The sequence below is a fragment of the Trachurus trachurus genome (genome assembly GCF_905171665.1).
Source record: "Trachurus trachurus genome assembly, chromosome: 7".
NCBI classification, from domain to species: Eukaryota; Metazoa; Chordata; class Actinopteri; order Carangiformes; family Carangidae; genus Trachurus; species Trachurus trachurus.
In genome coordinates, this window is record NC_139901.1 from 34,817,124 (window position 1) to 34,834,301 (window position 17,178).

Consider the following 17,178-nt stretch of genomic DNA (forward strand, 5'->3'; position numbering starts at 1 on the left):
CACATTAAAAGCAGCTTGTTTTTAGACACTTTTTACTTCTTTCAAGCAGATTTTCACTTGAAATAAGTAGAAAAATCTGATAGTGGAGCAAGTTTTTCTTTCTTATTACAAACACAAAACAACTTGCTTTACAGTAACTGGCAGATTTTTCTACTTATTTCAAGTGAAAATTTGTTTGAAACAAGTGAAAATGATCTAAAAACAAGATCGATTTTATCAGTGTCCAACTGGTTCTTATAAATGTCTAGTCATATGATGGTTTGTGTGTGTCATTTGAGACTAAAATAGCATTTTGAGAATAAATAACATTGAATGTAAAGTTTCATTTTGCAGGAGAAGTTAGGGGTTTTGCCCATTGTGTGTGTGTGTTTTTGGATTTGTGTGTAGAGTTCTGAGAGTATGAGGCATGCTTTCAGAAAATGTGCGTAAACAATTGCGAAAAACTGTATTACAAGCACAAAAAACCTGCTTTCACTGGCAGATTTTTCTACTTATTTCGAGTGAAAATTAGTTTGAAACAAGTGAAAATGATCTAAAAACAAGTTAATTTTTAGGTGATGAGTCTTATTTTAAGTGGAAAGAGATTAGTTTTGACTAGAAATGAGACATTTTGATAAGAAATTAGACATTTTGACAAGAAATAAGACACATTTTTGCAGTGCAGCTCATAAAACTGTATGAAATGTGTCACTGAAGAATCTCATCGTGTGTTGAAGCAGCAGCGAAGTGAAGACGGGGAGGGTTTAGAAAGTGGGAGAAAAGGGAGGAGTGGAGGAATGTGAGGGTTTCAAAACAAAGGGGGGGAGGAAGGGTGTGGGGGGGTCAGTGTGGGGGGGAGGAGGGGGGGTTAGGGGGGGTTGTGAACTCTGAGTCCAGCTGCTGTTTGACACACGAGTAAAATGACATTTGTGTGGAATGAGACACGTGGACGGAGCTGGACGAGGCGGCGAGCGAGCGACCTGCAGCTCCGGGGTCACGGTCACTGGCCACCACCGTCAGGCTCGTTGTCACGGCAACGGCAGCATCTGCACACACACACACACACACACACACACACACACACACACACACACACACACACACACACACACACTATATCTGCCGAGGATGATGGTGATGTGATGAAGGCCGATCCGTGCAAAGCGATCATATAAAGCAGCATGGGGGCGCGGTGATTTACTGTAAACCGGCGCCATGGAGACGGATGGGCCGAGCCACCTGATTGGCTGCTGCTGCAGCTGCATCACAACAACAACAAGTTAACGAATAACAGATAAAAACATAAACGAGTCCATATGAAGACGTGTTGTTGGTTATTCAGACGATGGAGCAACGATCCGCCTCAGTTTCTCTCAGTGGCTTCGTTCAGTTTCTCACATTCTCACTGTGAACATTTACACAACAGTTACAGTTAGTTTATTAGTGCTTTTATTACTGTAAAACAATTAGTACAAACTGCAAAACCTAGTGGATAACCTGCTCAGAATGGATCGTTCATTCCTCTTAAAGCAGATATTCATGTCAATGAAACCGTGAAACATAGTGTACGACAACTACGGTGGCCCTGAGGTGCAAAACACAACGGCAAATCAGAAAACACAACAGCAAATTAGCCTACTTCTGTTGTGTTTTCTCTGACTTTTCCCATTATTTTCTCTTTTCCCGTTGTGTTTTCTCTTTTTGTGTTGTGTTTTCTCTTTTTATGTTGTGTTTTCTCTTTTTGTGTTGTGTTTTCTGATTTGCCGTTGTGATTTGCACCTCAGGGCCACCGTACATAATGGAGCTTCATATACAGTAGATCTGTACTGTAGTAAAGCTGTAAGTCTAAATGTGAAATGTAAAAAGTTCTTGTCCCACTGCTTCATGCATTTCACATAGTAATGACAGTAGTGCAGAGCAGATTGTTTAGTGCTGAATTACTGTCCAATACTTTACATACATGTTCTATTTGAATAATTGAATCCACAGTGCTTCTCCTAACATTTACAATTAATTTGACAGATTTTGACAACTAGTTCAACTAGTTTCATGGGGAACGACTATTCAGCGTTCATAAGTACAGTTCATTTTGACTGACATGACATAAGCAAATGATAATGTTGTAAAACAGCAGAGAATTGTATGAGAGCAACTGATACATGTCCAAAAGTATTTGCAGTTTGTTCAGAGGAAGGAGAAACTGCTGCTATGATGTGAACTAAATGACTAAATGTTGTGGAGGTTGAACTAATAGTTTCAGTTGTAAAGTTTTAATTCTGATCTGAGAAAAGGACCAAAGCGACTGAGAAGAACTGAAAACATCCACGAGGACACACAACATCTCCACATCTGCCTTCTGGTTCCTCCAAACCAGACCCAGCTGCAGCTCCCAGTCATGTCGGTCTCTCCTCCAATCAGAGCAGAGGTGGAGCAGGGACATACCACGCCCCCTGCTGGGAAACACAACACAAACACACACACATGTAGCAGAGAAAAACACACATGAACACATGACGGCCCTGACATGCAGCTCCATGTGAACACAGCTGCTGTTAATGCTGCTGCTGCTGCAGGAGGAGCAGTCAGGGACAGACCTGGGATCAGCTGTTACAACAGCAGCTTCATCATCACCATCATGTAGGATCATTTCCTTCATCTTGTCTTGATTGCTTTTTACAGTAAAGCTACATTGTGTAGGAATTACTCCCATCTACAGTAGTGTTGTGGTTGTGTATCTCAAGCAACTCAGTCGTATTTTTCATGCTGCATTCACGTGAAATTGGGCAGACGGCAGACGGACGTTTTACCGCACTGCAAAAACTCTACATCTTTCCAAGAATATTTGTCTTATTTCTTGTCAAAATGTCTCATTTCTAGTCAAAACTAATCTCTTTCCACTTAAAATAAGACTCATCACCTAAAAATTAACTTGTTTTTAGATCATTTTCACTTGTTTCAAACTAATTTTCACTTGAAATAAATAGAAAAATCTGCCAGTGAAAGCAAGTTTTTTGTGCTTGTAATAAGAAAGAAAAACTTGCTCCACTATCTACTAGGATTTCAAGTTAATATACAGTATGCTTGAAAGAAGTAAAACGTGTCAAAAACAAGCTACTTTTTAATGTGATGAGTCTTATTTTAAATCTAATGAGATTAGTTTTGACTAGAAATAAGACAAATATTCTTGGTAAGATTTTGAGTTTTTGCAGTGCGTCTTTCTCTGGACTTCTGTGACGGCCGTCTGCCCGACTGCAGGTGAATGCAGCATCAGTGTAACGCTCCGTTCCTCCTCACTGCGTTACAGGATTCTAGACCCAGAGTGATCTAAATGTAACTGACCCCATGGTCTGGCCGTTTAGAGAAATGTAAAAAAGCAAATACACAGTACATTAGTGAAATACATTGTGAATATTTCCCCATGTGTTTCGAATTTGAACTTCAAATTTAAAATTTCATTAAAATATCCAGTAGTTGGGGAATAATAATCAAACGTTAACTTTAATCACTGTTATGGTTTAAAAATCAGGTGCAAAATATAAATCAATAAATGTTTGTATAAAACAACAGTTTGAAGATGTTTTAATTTAGTGTAATGAATTCTCATGCTTAACCCTCATTAGGTTCAAGATAATAGCATTTATCTATATCTGTTATCTATAGTGTTGTAGTCAAGACCACCTAACCAGAGGCCGAGTCCAAGACCACCACTGTCTCTAGTCCCAGTCCTCATAATAATCATATCATGTGTCTTGATATTTACATTATTCCTCCTCAGCTAAAAAGAAAAGATGATTTGATCAGAGACCAGCAGCTTGACGAAGACCGAGACAAGACCAAGACCGTGAAGACGTGGACTCAGGACCGGTCTGAGGACCACAACACTTAGTTACAGTAATAAATATGTTGAATCAATTAGTTTTCTTGGGGAATATAACAACCACTGGACCAATCTGATGAGACTGAGCTGAGATCAGTCGATGGTCATTTATTTTACAGTAAAGGGGTTGACTTGTTTATTAGAGGAGGAGCAGCGCCCCCTGGTGGACAGAGGCTGCAACACACTCACTCTTTATTCTACATGTTTCCTGTCCCGTATAAACCAACTCAATCTGCTGGTGTTGAAACCTGCTGTGATCAGCTGATATGTATATGATGATGTTATTTATTACATATTCACATTTCTCTTTTCATGTCGAGCTCTTTTAAAGAACTTTAAATCCTAATCTTGGATTTGCACTGTAAGTCTTCTTAACTGTTTGAATACAAATCAATCTTTCATGCTGCAAACTCATAATTAATGCTCTATTTTAGTCAAGTTTTTATTTTAATTCATTTTTTCTTCACTTTCTTTAGGCTATTCTTTTTTCTTGCTTTTAGATGTAAGTTCATTTTAATTTTTACCTGTTCGTCTGTGGCAGCTGCAGGAGTCGATGCTCAGAGATCGAGAGTTCAACATGTGTTGTGTGATCTGTGTGTGTGTGTGTGTGTGTGTGTGTGTGTGTGTGTGTGCGTGCGTGCGTGCGTGCGTGCATGCGTGTGTGTGTGTGTGAACAGAGCTGCTGTGTCTCAGCTACATACCACAGCTACATGCTACATACCAGCTGTGTGTGGGGTCTTACAGTAGCATGTGCTGCGTTCACGTGGTGCTGGATATAACAGTGACTGTACATACACTCTACATACTGTTTACTGTTTACCCACAATGCAATGCACAAGGAGCGGGAGCAGGTCACAGCTTCAAATACCAGTGAAAGTCAAACCAACAGTCACATGACCAGTGATGATGACCGACACAGTTCAGAGCTCCAACATCAACACCAACAGTTACATTCGTCTCTAGGTGACAGAAAACAGAAACACAGCGAGCGGCCTCGTATGGAGAGGAGATAATAATAAATAAAAACACTGTAAACTCCACACCTCCGACTGAAGAAAATTACTTTTTTAGTCAATGTATCAATGTGTCAATGTGTAATGTATGTTCAAATTAAATTAGGGCCAGTGGCATGAATTTGTGGAAATATTGTTGAAAAGTTTCTGGAAAAAAATACTTTTTTTTTTCTTTTTCTTTTTTTAGAAAAAAGTGATAATAATAATAATTTAAAAAAAAAAAGTTTAAAAAAAATTCTATTAAAAAGTGGTAAGAATTCTCAAAAAAAAAAAAAAAAAGTAAAATATTTTATCAAAAAATTCTCAAAAAAAGTGGTAACATTTTCAAAAAGGTTTTAAAAAAAAACTCGTAAAATTTCTCAAAAAAAAGTTTAAAGAATAAAAAAAATCTAGAAAAACGTGGTAAAATTTCTCAAAAAAAAAAAGTTTAAAGAAAAATCTATAAATGGTGGTTTATAAAAATAAAAAAAAGGAAAGAAACTATGAAAATAGTGGTAAAGTTTCAAGAAAAAGTGTTCCAGGGAGAATGGAGGCTCTCTGCCTTCCACCTAGCGTCTCTTAATTAATAATAATTAATAATCAATATTAATAGCCTAATTAATAATTAAGTCAAGGACGCAAACACTCCAGTCCACCTTAAAAGGGGCCACCTTAAAAAGACCAAAGAGCTCAAAGATAAATGTCTCTGCTGTGTCAGAAAATGTGTGAACAGGGCCTCAGCATCTACACAACTAAATATAGACACACACATAGATAGACATAGATGCTGTCGCCATCTGGTGGCACAGTAACAACATTACATCAGTAGCTGTCACTGCGCCGCCTGCTGGACTGAAAGTATAACGTTGTAACAACCATGTGTAAATAATGAACAGTGAATCGTTTGTAATCAATGATCAATATCTGTAAAATCCCTCATCAGTGAGGTATAAGACTCATAGTTTTATCACCTGAGCTCAGTTTTATCTTCTCAGCTGCTTTTCACAATAAGAGTCAAGTCACAAACACAATCCTGTCTAAATGAAATACAACAAACACACATTAACACGGTCTGTCACAACTCCTCTAACAACACAGCTGTGTGTGTCTGTGTGTGTGTGTCCGCGGCCCCTCGTGACTCCTCAGATGACTGGGACTTATTTATAGTCCCACTTTATAGCTTCATTCAGATCACTGCGCACACGCACTATTTTATTAAAAGTAGTTAAAAACTAGATCAAATCAAATCAAATCAAACCAAATCAAATAAACTTTATTTGTCCCGAAAGGAAAATTTGTCTTGGGCAAGTGGCGTCTTAACAGCTGCTTTGTGCAATACATACATACACAATACATACACTACAGTAGTAACAATGGCACACATATCCAAGAAAGAAAAGAGAAAAAAAAAGAAAGTGCGGAGAGTGCAATAAATCTAGTTTAAAATACTTACAATACAAGTTCAAATAAAAACATACTAAAAATCTAAAAAAGAACAAGACCAACATTTTTATAGCAGAATCAATTATATTATATTATACAGTTAGAGGCCTACTGAGATCTTGCTGTGTAGTGGTTTATCCATTCGGCGGAGCAGCACTAGCAGCAGCTCTGTCTGTGCTCAGGTGTTGAGGACCTGGCGGAGGGATACGAGTCTCCCAGGCAGTAACTAGAGCAGTAAGTCGCCCAGAGCGGAGGATTACAGCCTCACCACCTGTCTACCTGTCAGCTGTAGCTACCTACCTGTCTACCTGTCAGCTGCAGCTACCTACCTGTACCTACCTGTACCTGTCTGAACCTGGCGCTGACGCAGCGGTGACGTCACCGTGACGCTTCAGTCTGCAGCTTCTTGTTGAGACAGAGACGCGGAGTGAGTCAGAGAGACACCTGGAGGAGGACACACCTGTTCCCGCGAGCTCCCACCTTCATCATCATCATCATCATCATCATCATCATCATCACCACCACCACCACCTGGACAGGTAACAGCCTAGCCTGTATGCTCTAGGCCGTAAAGTATACCCCCGCAGCCCCCGCCCGTTAAGCCGGGTTTCCACCGAAACAACCTTTTTTTTTTTTTTACACCGCAACATATGGTTCACGTCATGATAACTTCTGTATTATGGCCATTGAAGCTTCCACAGTCATAGTTCTCCTCTTTGATATTTCAAGAGACTTCCTAACCATGGATCATAGCTCCTAGGCAGGATTGCTCTGCTGTGTTGTGGCCCCGCCGCCGTCACCCGGAAGAGTTATTTTAGTAAGTTAATTAAGAGTTTGTTCAGTTAGTTAATTAAGAGTTATTTTAGTAAGTTAATTAAGAGTTTGTTCAGTTAGTTAATTAAGAGTTATTTTAGTAAGTTAATTAAGAGTTTGTTCAGTTAGTTAATTAAGAGTTAGTTCAGTTAGTTCATTAAGAGTTAGTTCAGTTAGTTCATTAAGAGTTAGTTCAGTTAGTTCATTAAGAGTTAGTTTAGTAAGTTAATTAAGAGTTAATTTAGTTAGTTCATTAAGAGTTAGTTCAGTTAGTTCATTAAGAGTTAGTTCAGTTAGTTCATTAAGAGTTAGTTCAGTTAGTTCATTAAGAGTTAGTTCAGTTAGTTCATTAAGAGTTAGTTTAGTAAGTTAATTAAGAGTTAGTTCAGTTAGTTCATTAAGAGTTAGTTCAGTTAGTTCATTAAGAGTTAGTTCAGTAAGTTAATTAAGAGTTAATTTAGTTAGTTAATTAAGAGTTAGTTTAGTAAGTTTATTAAGAGTTAGTTCAGTAAGTTCATTAAGAGTTAGTTCAGTTAGTTCATTAAGAGTTAGTTTAGTTAGTTCATTAAGAGTTAGTTCAGTAAGTTAATTAAGAGTTAGTTCAGTTAGTTCATTAAGAGTTAGTTTAGTTAGTTAATTAAGAGTTAGTTTAGTTAGTTAATTAAGAGTTAGTTCAGTTAGTTCATTAAGAGTTAGTTTAGTTAGTTCATTAAGAGTTAGTTCAGTTAGTTCATTAAGAGTTAGTTTAATAAGTTCATTAAGAGTTAGTTCAGTTAGTTCATTAAGAGTTAGTTCAGTTAGTTCATTAAGAGTTAGTTTAGTTAGTTCATTAAGAGTTAGTTCAGTTAGTTCATTAAGAGTTAGTTTAATTAGTTCATTAAGAGTTAGTTCAGTTAGTTCATTAAGAGTTAGTTTAATTAGTTCATTAAGAGTTAGTTCAGTTAGTTCATTAAGAGTTAGTTCAGTTAGTTCATTAAGAGTTAGTTCAGTTAGTTCATTAAGAGTTAGTTCAGTTAGTTCATTAAGAGTTAGTTCAGTTAGTTCATTAAGAGTTAGTTCAGTTAGTTCATTAAGAGTTAGTTCAGTTAGTTCATTAAGAGTTAGTTTAATTAGTTCATTAAGAGTTAGTTCAGTTAGTTCATTAAGAGTTAGTTTAATTAGTTCATTAAGAGTTAGTTCAGTTAGTTCATTAAGAGTTAGTTCAGTTAGTTCATTAAGAGTTAGTTCAGTTAGTTCATTAAGAGTTAGTTCAGTTAGTTTTTGATAATAATAAACATAACCAGAGTTGTCTGAGCAGCTGTCAGGTGATCAACTCTCTTCATGTTGTAGAGTTGAAAATGAGTTCACGTCAGTTCTTTGTTTCTCTGATAATCATCATGAACAAGGAGCAGAGAGAAGCCGGACTGGACAGATTACTACTAGATTACTAGATTACCAGATTACTAGATTACTACTGTAGATAACCAGAGTTACTATCTGGAGGGTTGTGAGGGATGATGTCATCATGTGTCATGTGAGTCACAGGTGTCTTCAGCAGGTTATTATCTCACACAGGTGTGACGGACCAGTCTGCACTCGCTCTGCAGTGGTGTGTGTGTGTGTGTGTGTGTGTGTGTGTGTGTGTGTGTGTGTGTGTGTGTGTGTGTGTGTGTGTGTGTGTGTGTGTGTGTCAAGACAATTCAACATTTAAAAGCCAGACTGGATGTGTTGTAGATATCTGTAATTCAGTTTTGCCTCTAGTCAAAAAGAACATTTCTGATCCAAATGCCATAACACATTTAAACAAACAGAGATGACAACCCCCCACTCATTCATGAACATTACACTGTTGCACTTTCCATTTCTTGCACTTTCTGTATAGATGTTGTTGGTTTTATTTATTGTTTTATTGTTTTTTACTATTTTACTATTTATTGATTGTATACCCAGTGGAGTAGCAACATAATTTTGTTGTACTGATGTATAATGACAATAAAGGCTTTCAATTTCAATTCAATTCAACTACATTCTTCCTAGGACAAATGACGTCACTTTAACCGTTCATGTGTATGGGGTTTGTCATTACAGATATCTACAATTCAGTTGCAGATATCCACTATGTGAATTACAGATATCTGTAACTGAATTACGACTAGTACTAATTCCAGTTTGAGATATCTACAATTAGATTCTGACTAGTCATAATTCCAGTTCAAGATATCTTTAATTCACCTCAATTAAAGATATCTACATGTCCCTTTTCAGATATCTTAAATGAAGTTTTGACTATAGGCGAAATGACGTTGTAGATATCTGTAACTGGAATTCGTACTAGTCGTAATTCAGTTACAGATATCCGTAATTCACATAGCGGATATCTGCAACTGAATTGTAGATATCTGTAATGACAAACCCCATACACATGAATGTTACAGTGACGTCATTTGTCCTAGGAAGAACGTAGGCTAGTTGTGGATCTGAAATGTTCTTTTTGACAAAAGGCAAAAGTGAATTACAGATATCTTGAATAAAATATCCAACTATTCAAAATGTAGTTAGGACCAGTCAGAAAGACGTTGTTGATATCTACAATGTTAATTCTGGAGAGTCAAACTTAGCTTTGAAATGTTAAATCCGCTCGCCATAGTGTGTGTGTGTGTGTGTGTGTGTGTGTGTGTGTGTGTGTGTGTGTGTGTGTGTGTGTGTGTGTGTGTGTGTGTGTGTGTGTGTGTGTGTGTGTGTGTGTGTGTGTGTGTGTGTGTGTGTGTGTGTGTGTGTGTGTTGCAACAGACCATTGTCTCCATGACTGATTATTACGACCACGACAGGAAACAGGGGAGTTTCCTGTCGTCTCTTATCTGACCACAATAATTGAAAACATATTAATTTTATATTAACTTATAACCTCCTGCAGTGAGAGTGGAGTGTGTAATCCACACACACACACACACACACACAGACACACACACTCTGTCCCATTGTTTCTCTGCCGACGTCTTCAACAGGAAGGAAAAGAGAAAGTGAGTTCAGATGAAGTGGTGACGACCGTAAACAGCTCAGGTGAAAATGAAATGAAACCTTTTTAAGCCTTTTACCTTGAATTTCCCAGGAACAATGAGGGTGTGTGTGTGTGTGTGTGTGTGTGTGTGTGTGTGTGTGTGTGTGTGTGTGTGTGGTGTTTGGAGTTTCCATCAGAGAACAGACACAGACGTCATGTGTTTGGGATCATGTGGAGAGTTCATTGTGTTCACATGCATGAAAACAGAAAACTGAAGGTTTGATACTGAAACAATCAGTGGTTTAATCTGTGAATGAGAATCAGGATCAGAAAAAAACTTTATTGTCCATTGCAAAAAAAAAAAGAAAAGCAGTGGGAATTTGTCTTTGACGATATTTAAAGGGATAGTTCAACGTTTTGTCAAATTGGCCCATTGCCATAACCCCTATAGTCATAGCAGTAGGTTCGTTACCTTTAATTGTCGGTGCAAGCTATTTTTAGAACGGCGGAGCAGAGCCGTGAGCTGCTCAGAGCTACGCTACGGAGGCTCATTATGGGATTTCTTGGTTTCCCTCATCAAACTCATCAAATACACAATCCAACAACTCCACAACGCTCTGGTGGACAAGTTGTGAGCTGCACATTCACCACGCTATGAGATAATAACACAACGTTACCAGACAGAGTTGTTGTAGAGGGAAATTCAGAGTCTGCTTGATGAAAAACTGTCCCTGAAGGCAACGTGCATCAGCGGTTTAGCATGAATTTCCCTCTAAAACAACTCTGTGTGGTAACGTTGTGTTATCATCTCATAGTGTGGTGAATGTGCAGGTCACAACTTGTCCACCAGAGCGTTGTGGAGTTGTTGGATTGTGTATTTGATGAGTTTGATGAGGGGAAACCAAGAAATCCCATAATGAGCCTCCGTAGCGTAGCTCTGAGCAGCTCACGGCTCTGCTCCGCCGTTCTAAAAATAGCTTGCACCGACAATTAAAGGTAACGAACCTACTGCTATGACTATAGGGATTATGGCAATGGGCCAGTTTGACAAAATGTTGAACTATCCCTTTAAAGAAAGACACGGTTAAACACAACACAGCTACATTAGGATGTGTTGATCATATTGACAGCTGTGGGAACCTGAATGTTCTGGTTTGACTCGTCTTAAAGCTGCAGCGATCAGATGTGAAGATCAGATACTGACAAACACAGAGCGACGAGCCTGATGCCTTCACTGTCGTCATGGTTACCGTTTATTCACCTTAACAGTGGTGTTGGATCGGTATCGGGTATTGATCGATACACTAAACCCATATCGGTATCGGTATTGGGATTTTAAAAAAGCCGGTCGTTTTGGCTAATGCTGCGTTCCAGTCAGGCTTTTGAAACCGTAAATTACAGCTTCAAGTCACAACTTACGACTTTGTAGCGTTCCAGGCAACCCACTTGTGTTTCTCCGACCTGTTTTACCTGTGAAAGTCACTATAACGGCCACTCGTAACTTCTGACCCGTGAACTCGTACCAGATCGAACTGGTACCACTTCACAGGTCGGAAAAACACGAGTTACGGGTTGCCTTGAACGCACCATAACGTCTTGTCAGCCGATGGAGTTAGCAGCCCCCGCCCTCGTCATGGATCTATTGGTCCTCGTCCCTACGTCACCACATTCAGGCGCATCCCTTGGCTGCACACACAGAGAGGACTGCCACTTTATGCCCTTCTCTCTCCTCATTGGATAAAAACTGTAGGATACGATAAATGTTTTCTCCTGGGCTCAGAGCAGAGCAGAGTGACTGACAGACCCGTGTTTCAGACCAAACACTCTATAGAAGTGATTGCTGTCGGAAGATACAACTATTTAAGACTTATGTTAACACAAAAATATCACTTACTTCTACTTTAAGTACAGTACTCAAGTAAATGGTAAATGGTCTGTATTTATATAGCGCTTTACTATACCTGTAACGATACCCAAAGCGCTTTTACAGTACATCACATTCACCCATTCACGCACACATTCACACACAAATTTACTCCGTTACTGTCCACCACGTGTCAGGTGTTGTTGCTGTTGTTGTTGTTGCTGTTGCTGTTGTGTCATGTGAAGCTGTGATTCATGTTCTCTCAGTCAGGACAGAGACTCATCGTCAGGAAACCGGTTCAGTCTGTCAGCTACACACACACACACACACACACACACACACACACACACAGACACACACACACACAGACACTCACAGACACACACACACAGACAGGAGGTGAGGAAATACACTGAGAAAAAACATTTAAAAACTTTATTTAACAGAATCTGTAGCCGTGGATCTGCTGCACTCCAAAACCAATGTCTGTGAAAGAATATGGAAACTATTCCTTTATTATATTAAAGGACAATTCCGGGCAAATTCAAATTCTCAAAGAAATTCTCAAATTCAATTCTAAAAGAAGGAATCTGAAGATGTTCAGTTTAATGTCTCCTGTTTTGCGGTAGTTATGGTCTGTCCCCGCATTGCCACGGCAACGATGAATGGGAGCAGATTGAAGTTCTGCTGCTTAGGCTGTTTCCATCCCTCAAAGCCACAGACAGCGTCAGATGGAGACTCAAACATGCACCCAGAAGTTTATTTACTTCAAGCAAGCCGACATGTTTGTTAGGGCTGGGAATCTTTTACTTTCTCACGATTCGATTTGATTCTGATTTCTGGGGCTACGATTTGATTCAAAATGGATTTTCGATTCAAAAGGATTTGATTCCTAATGATTTCTGCTTCAGTCTGTCGGTGTTAAAGGATCCTCATGATCTACTCCAGTCTGCTTTACAAGACAGAACAACTAAAGTGTCTTTTTCACATTTATTGAGTTTTAAACATTTATCCATGCCTAGATGGAATTGTTGAAACTGTTGCATAAAAGCAATATCACATGTTGCTTAAGTAACAAAATGAAAAGTGCCTCTTTATTAAAAGAAACAGTGCAGTTAAACAGCTGCCTTTTAAATTCTAAGGAAATGGAGGCCGACAGCAGCAGAGTTGTTTCATTGTTTTATTTTTTAAAACCGATTTTGGGACATTTTCTATAGATTCTGAATCGTATTAAATGAGAATTACGATTCTTATGTGAATCGATTTTTTTGGCACACCCCTACTGTTTGTAAAACTAGATCTAATTCAAAGTCTGGCGGAGTCGAGACCCAAGTTGACGCTCGGTGTGTTCAGGTGCAGTGGGAAGCTCCCGTTTGTGTCATGAACACAGGAATATCAACTCTGAACTTGCTTGAAGTAAATAAACTTCTGGCTGCATGTTTGAGTCTCCATCTGACGTTGTCTGTGGCTTTGAGGGATGGAAACAGCCTAAGCAGCAGAACTTCAATCCACTCCCATTCATCGCTGCCATGGCGATGCGGGAACAGACACAACTACCGCAAAACAGGAGACATTAAACTGGAAACCTTCAGATTCCTTCTGTTAGACCTGAAATGTTAGGAACATACAGCCCCCAGTTGAATTTGCCCGGAATTGTCCTTTAATGTAAACATTTCTGATATTATGACAAGAACTTACAGTATATAGTAGCTACATCTAGGGGTGTAACGGTATGGGATTTTACAGTACGGTACGGTAACGGTATTAGTACAGTATACCGCGGTATTTCACGGTGACGGTATTAAAATTAAAGAACATGCTTTATGTAAAGTAATACAACTTATTTGGTTTATACTTAAAACTATGGTCTACGATTTGAAAGAGGATGAGAACATTTTGAAAAAAAGCACTTCTCACACACCCCCGCCCCTCCCCTCCGAGCTCGTATGACACGCCCCCCCCCCCCTCCCCTCACAGAGCAGAGCGGAGCAAGCAACAAGCCTGCTGCCTGTAGAACCAAACGAGGCTTTGACTGCGGAGTAAAATATCATATTCACAGTCACAACTTACACAATAAAACCAAAGATTACCTGTTCAACATAAACTCAGCACCGCCGCTGCAGAAACCTGAGCGGGGTCTCTCTGCGCCGCGGAGCTCCAGCCCCGACTCTTCCTGCTCCTCTCCCCCTGACACAGCACCCTGTCCTGTGTCACCCAGCGCGAAGAGTCTCCCTGTAGCATGAGGCTGTGCTCGGCGCTAGCCCACTAATACCGCCTCGTTACCGGCAGCTGGTGCACAACGGCGGCATCGGGGCTGGCGCCGCCGCTGTGCACCAGCAGTCGGTGATGAGGCGATGCCAGTTGCCGTCGTCGCCGGCAACGGGACCGCGGCGGGCGACCGTTGGAACGAGCAGCGCCGCTATTAGCAGCCGTTAGCACAGACTCATGCTACAGGGAGACTCCTCGCGCTGGGTGACCGGCCACAGGGTGCTGTGTCTGGGGGAGAGGAGCGGAAAGACCGGGGCCTGGAGCTCCGCGGCGCCGCAGTGCAGAGAGACCGGTCAGGCTGCCAGAACTGTGGGGGAGCTCCAGGGAGGGGAAAAAAAGGAGAAACCAACGAAGGAGCGAGCTATTTCCGGCCGACTTGCATGTGAACGTGAAGTGTTGTTTTGAGTTCCCAACGTGCAAGTGGAGTTGCGCCGCAGAGCCGCATATTAAAATAATTAGGCTAATTAATTAGGCTACCTCACAGTGAGAGGGGGAAAAAAGAGAAACCAACAAGGGAGCGAGCTATTTCCGGCCGACTTGCGTGTGAACGTGAAGTGAAATGTTTTGAGTTCTCAAAGTGTAAGTGGAGTTGCGCCGCAGCGCAGCATAATATTAAAATAATTAATTAATTACCGTCACCGTGAGCTTGGAAATCTCACGGTGTCACCACCGTGGCTTTACAATACCGCGGTATACCGAAGTACGGTATACCTTTACACCCCTAGCTACATCTAGCCTATATATATAAAAAACAGTATTCTTTGTCTTTATGCAGCTCCTGTATTTCAACGTAGGTTTCCTCTCACGTTCACCTGAACTGATCTTTCTGTTTGTGTTTTTGGTTTTTGTGTTTGTTTTTGTTGTGTCCTGTCTTTTGTGCGTCCTTCTGAATCATAACACAACCAACATTTTACATTATATATGAACCACTGATTGTGACGCCGATATGAAACTGAACAGAGGAGAAAACTGGAACAAGAGAAAATGTTTGTTTTTATTTCTTTTCTTTAAAAAAAAAAAAGACTGAAACAATGTAGAGAAGAACTTGTTCCATTTTCTTATCTGCACTTGATTACGGTGATGTCATTTACATGCTGCTGCTCTCTTCTCTACATTGAAACCCCTGGATGCACTTTATCACTCCTCTCTTCGTTTTATCACTGGAGATGTGTTCCCAACCCATCACTGTGTTCTTTATAACAAGGTTGGCTGGCCGTCCTTAAAGCAGAAGTAAGCGATCCGGTCGTTTTGGCTAATGCTGCATTCCAGGCAGGCTTTTGAAACCGTAAATTACAGCTTCAAGTCACAACTTACGACTTTGTAGCGTTCCAGGCAACCCACTCGTGTTTCTCTGACCTGTTTTACATGTGAAAGTCACTATAACGGCCACTTGTAACTTCTGACCTGTGAACTCGTACCAGATCGAACTGGTACGACTTCACAGGTCGGAAAAACACGAGTTACGGGCTGCCTTGAACGCACCATAACAGTCCTCGTCCCTACGTCACCACATTCAGGCGCATCCCTTGGCTGCACACACAGCCCTGCATGCCGTTCTCTCTCCTCATTGTATAAAGGTTGTAGGATACAAGGAAAGTTTTCTCCTGGGCTCAGAGCAGAGCAGAGTGACTGACAGACCCGTGTTTCAGACCAAACACTCTATAGAAGTGATTGCTGTCGGAAGATACAACTATTTAAGACTTATATTAACACAAATATGTCACTTACTTCTGCTTTAAGTGTAAGGAGGGAACAACATTGCATGGTTTTTATTTACAGAGCTTTACTTGAAATTTTACCTGTTTATCTTACTATCTTAATCTCACTTAGAGTCTGTAACTTGCACACTCGTTCACAGGAGGGCACCTTGGTTTTACAAATTCCCAGTATCAGGACAGAATTGGGCCTTTCAGTTTTATGCACCTCAAAAGTGGAATAACCTACAAAACTGTCTGAAACTGGATCATCTTATTTCCTTAGATAGTTTTAAAAACGTATTATCGAATGTTTTACAACCTGTATGTAATTGTGAATCATGACCTTGTATATTGTATAATTGTGTTTTTGTAATCAGGGCGTCATTGCTCGCTCTCAATTGACCTTCCCTGAATAAATAAAGGAGAAATGAAATGAAATGAAATGAAAATGAAAACAATCTGTTGATTATTAGTTGATGATGTCATCGGCTGATGATGATGTCATCGGCTGGTGATGATGTCATCGGCTGGTGGTTATTTCTTGGGAAGAGGAACGACGACAAGAGGAGGGAGATTATTATTCCTGGTTTCAGGAGAGAAAGTGAAACAAAACTCAGCTTTATCTTTAAAAACACTCGTCCTCCTTTATCTTTCCTCTCTTTCTTTCCTCTCCCTTTCCCTTCCTCTCTCTCTTTCCTCCTTTTCTCTCACTTTCCTCTCTCTCCCCCTCTTTCCTTTCCCTTCCTCTCTTTCTTTTCTCTCTTTCCTCTTTTCTCTCGCTTTCCTCTCTTCCCTTCTTTCCTCTCTTTCTTTTCTCTCCCTTCCTCTCTTTCTTTTCTCTCTTTCCTCCTTTTCTCTCACTTTCCTCTCTCTTCCCCTCTTTCCTTTCCCTTCCTCTCTTTCTTTTCTCTCTTTCCTCTTTTCTCTCACTTTCCTCTCTTCCTTTTCTCTCCCTTTCTCTCTTTCCTCTCTCTTCCCCTCTTTCCTTTCCCTTCCTCCTTTTTCTTTCCCCTCTTCCTCAACTTTATCTTTAAAAACACTCGTCCTCCTTTATCTTTCCCCTCTTTCTTTCCTCTCCCTTCCTCTCTTTCTTTTCTCTCACTTTCCTCTCTTTCTTTCCCTTCTTTCCTCTCCTCCCCCTCCTCCTCCTCCTCCTCCTCTCAGACTGACTCACATCCTCTCCCCCTTTGACCCTGTAGTTCACTCACTTTACAGGAATCCACTGTGGGAACCCCCCGGCTCCTCTTCCTCCCTCCTCTCTCCCTGCT

General features: G+C 40.2%; 1 long non-coding RNA gene across 1 annotated transcript in view; it reads left to right on the forward strand.

The window, feature by feature from the left end:
* Positions 1–17,178, forward strand: part of LOC310988711 — a 531,702-nt gene that overhangs the window by 456,514 nt on the left and 58,010 nt on the right. The window lies entirely within an intron of this gene.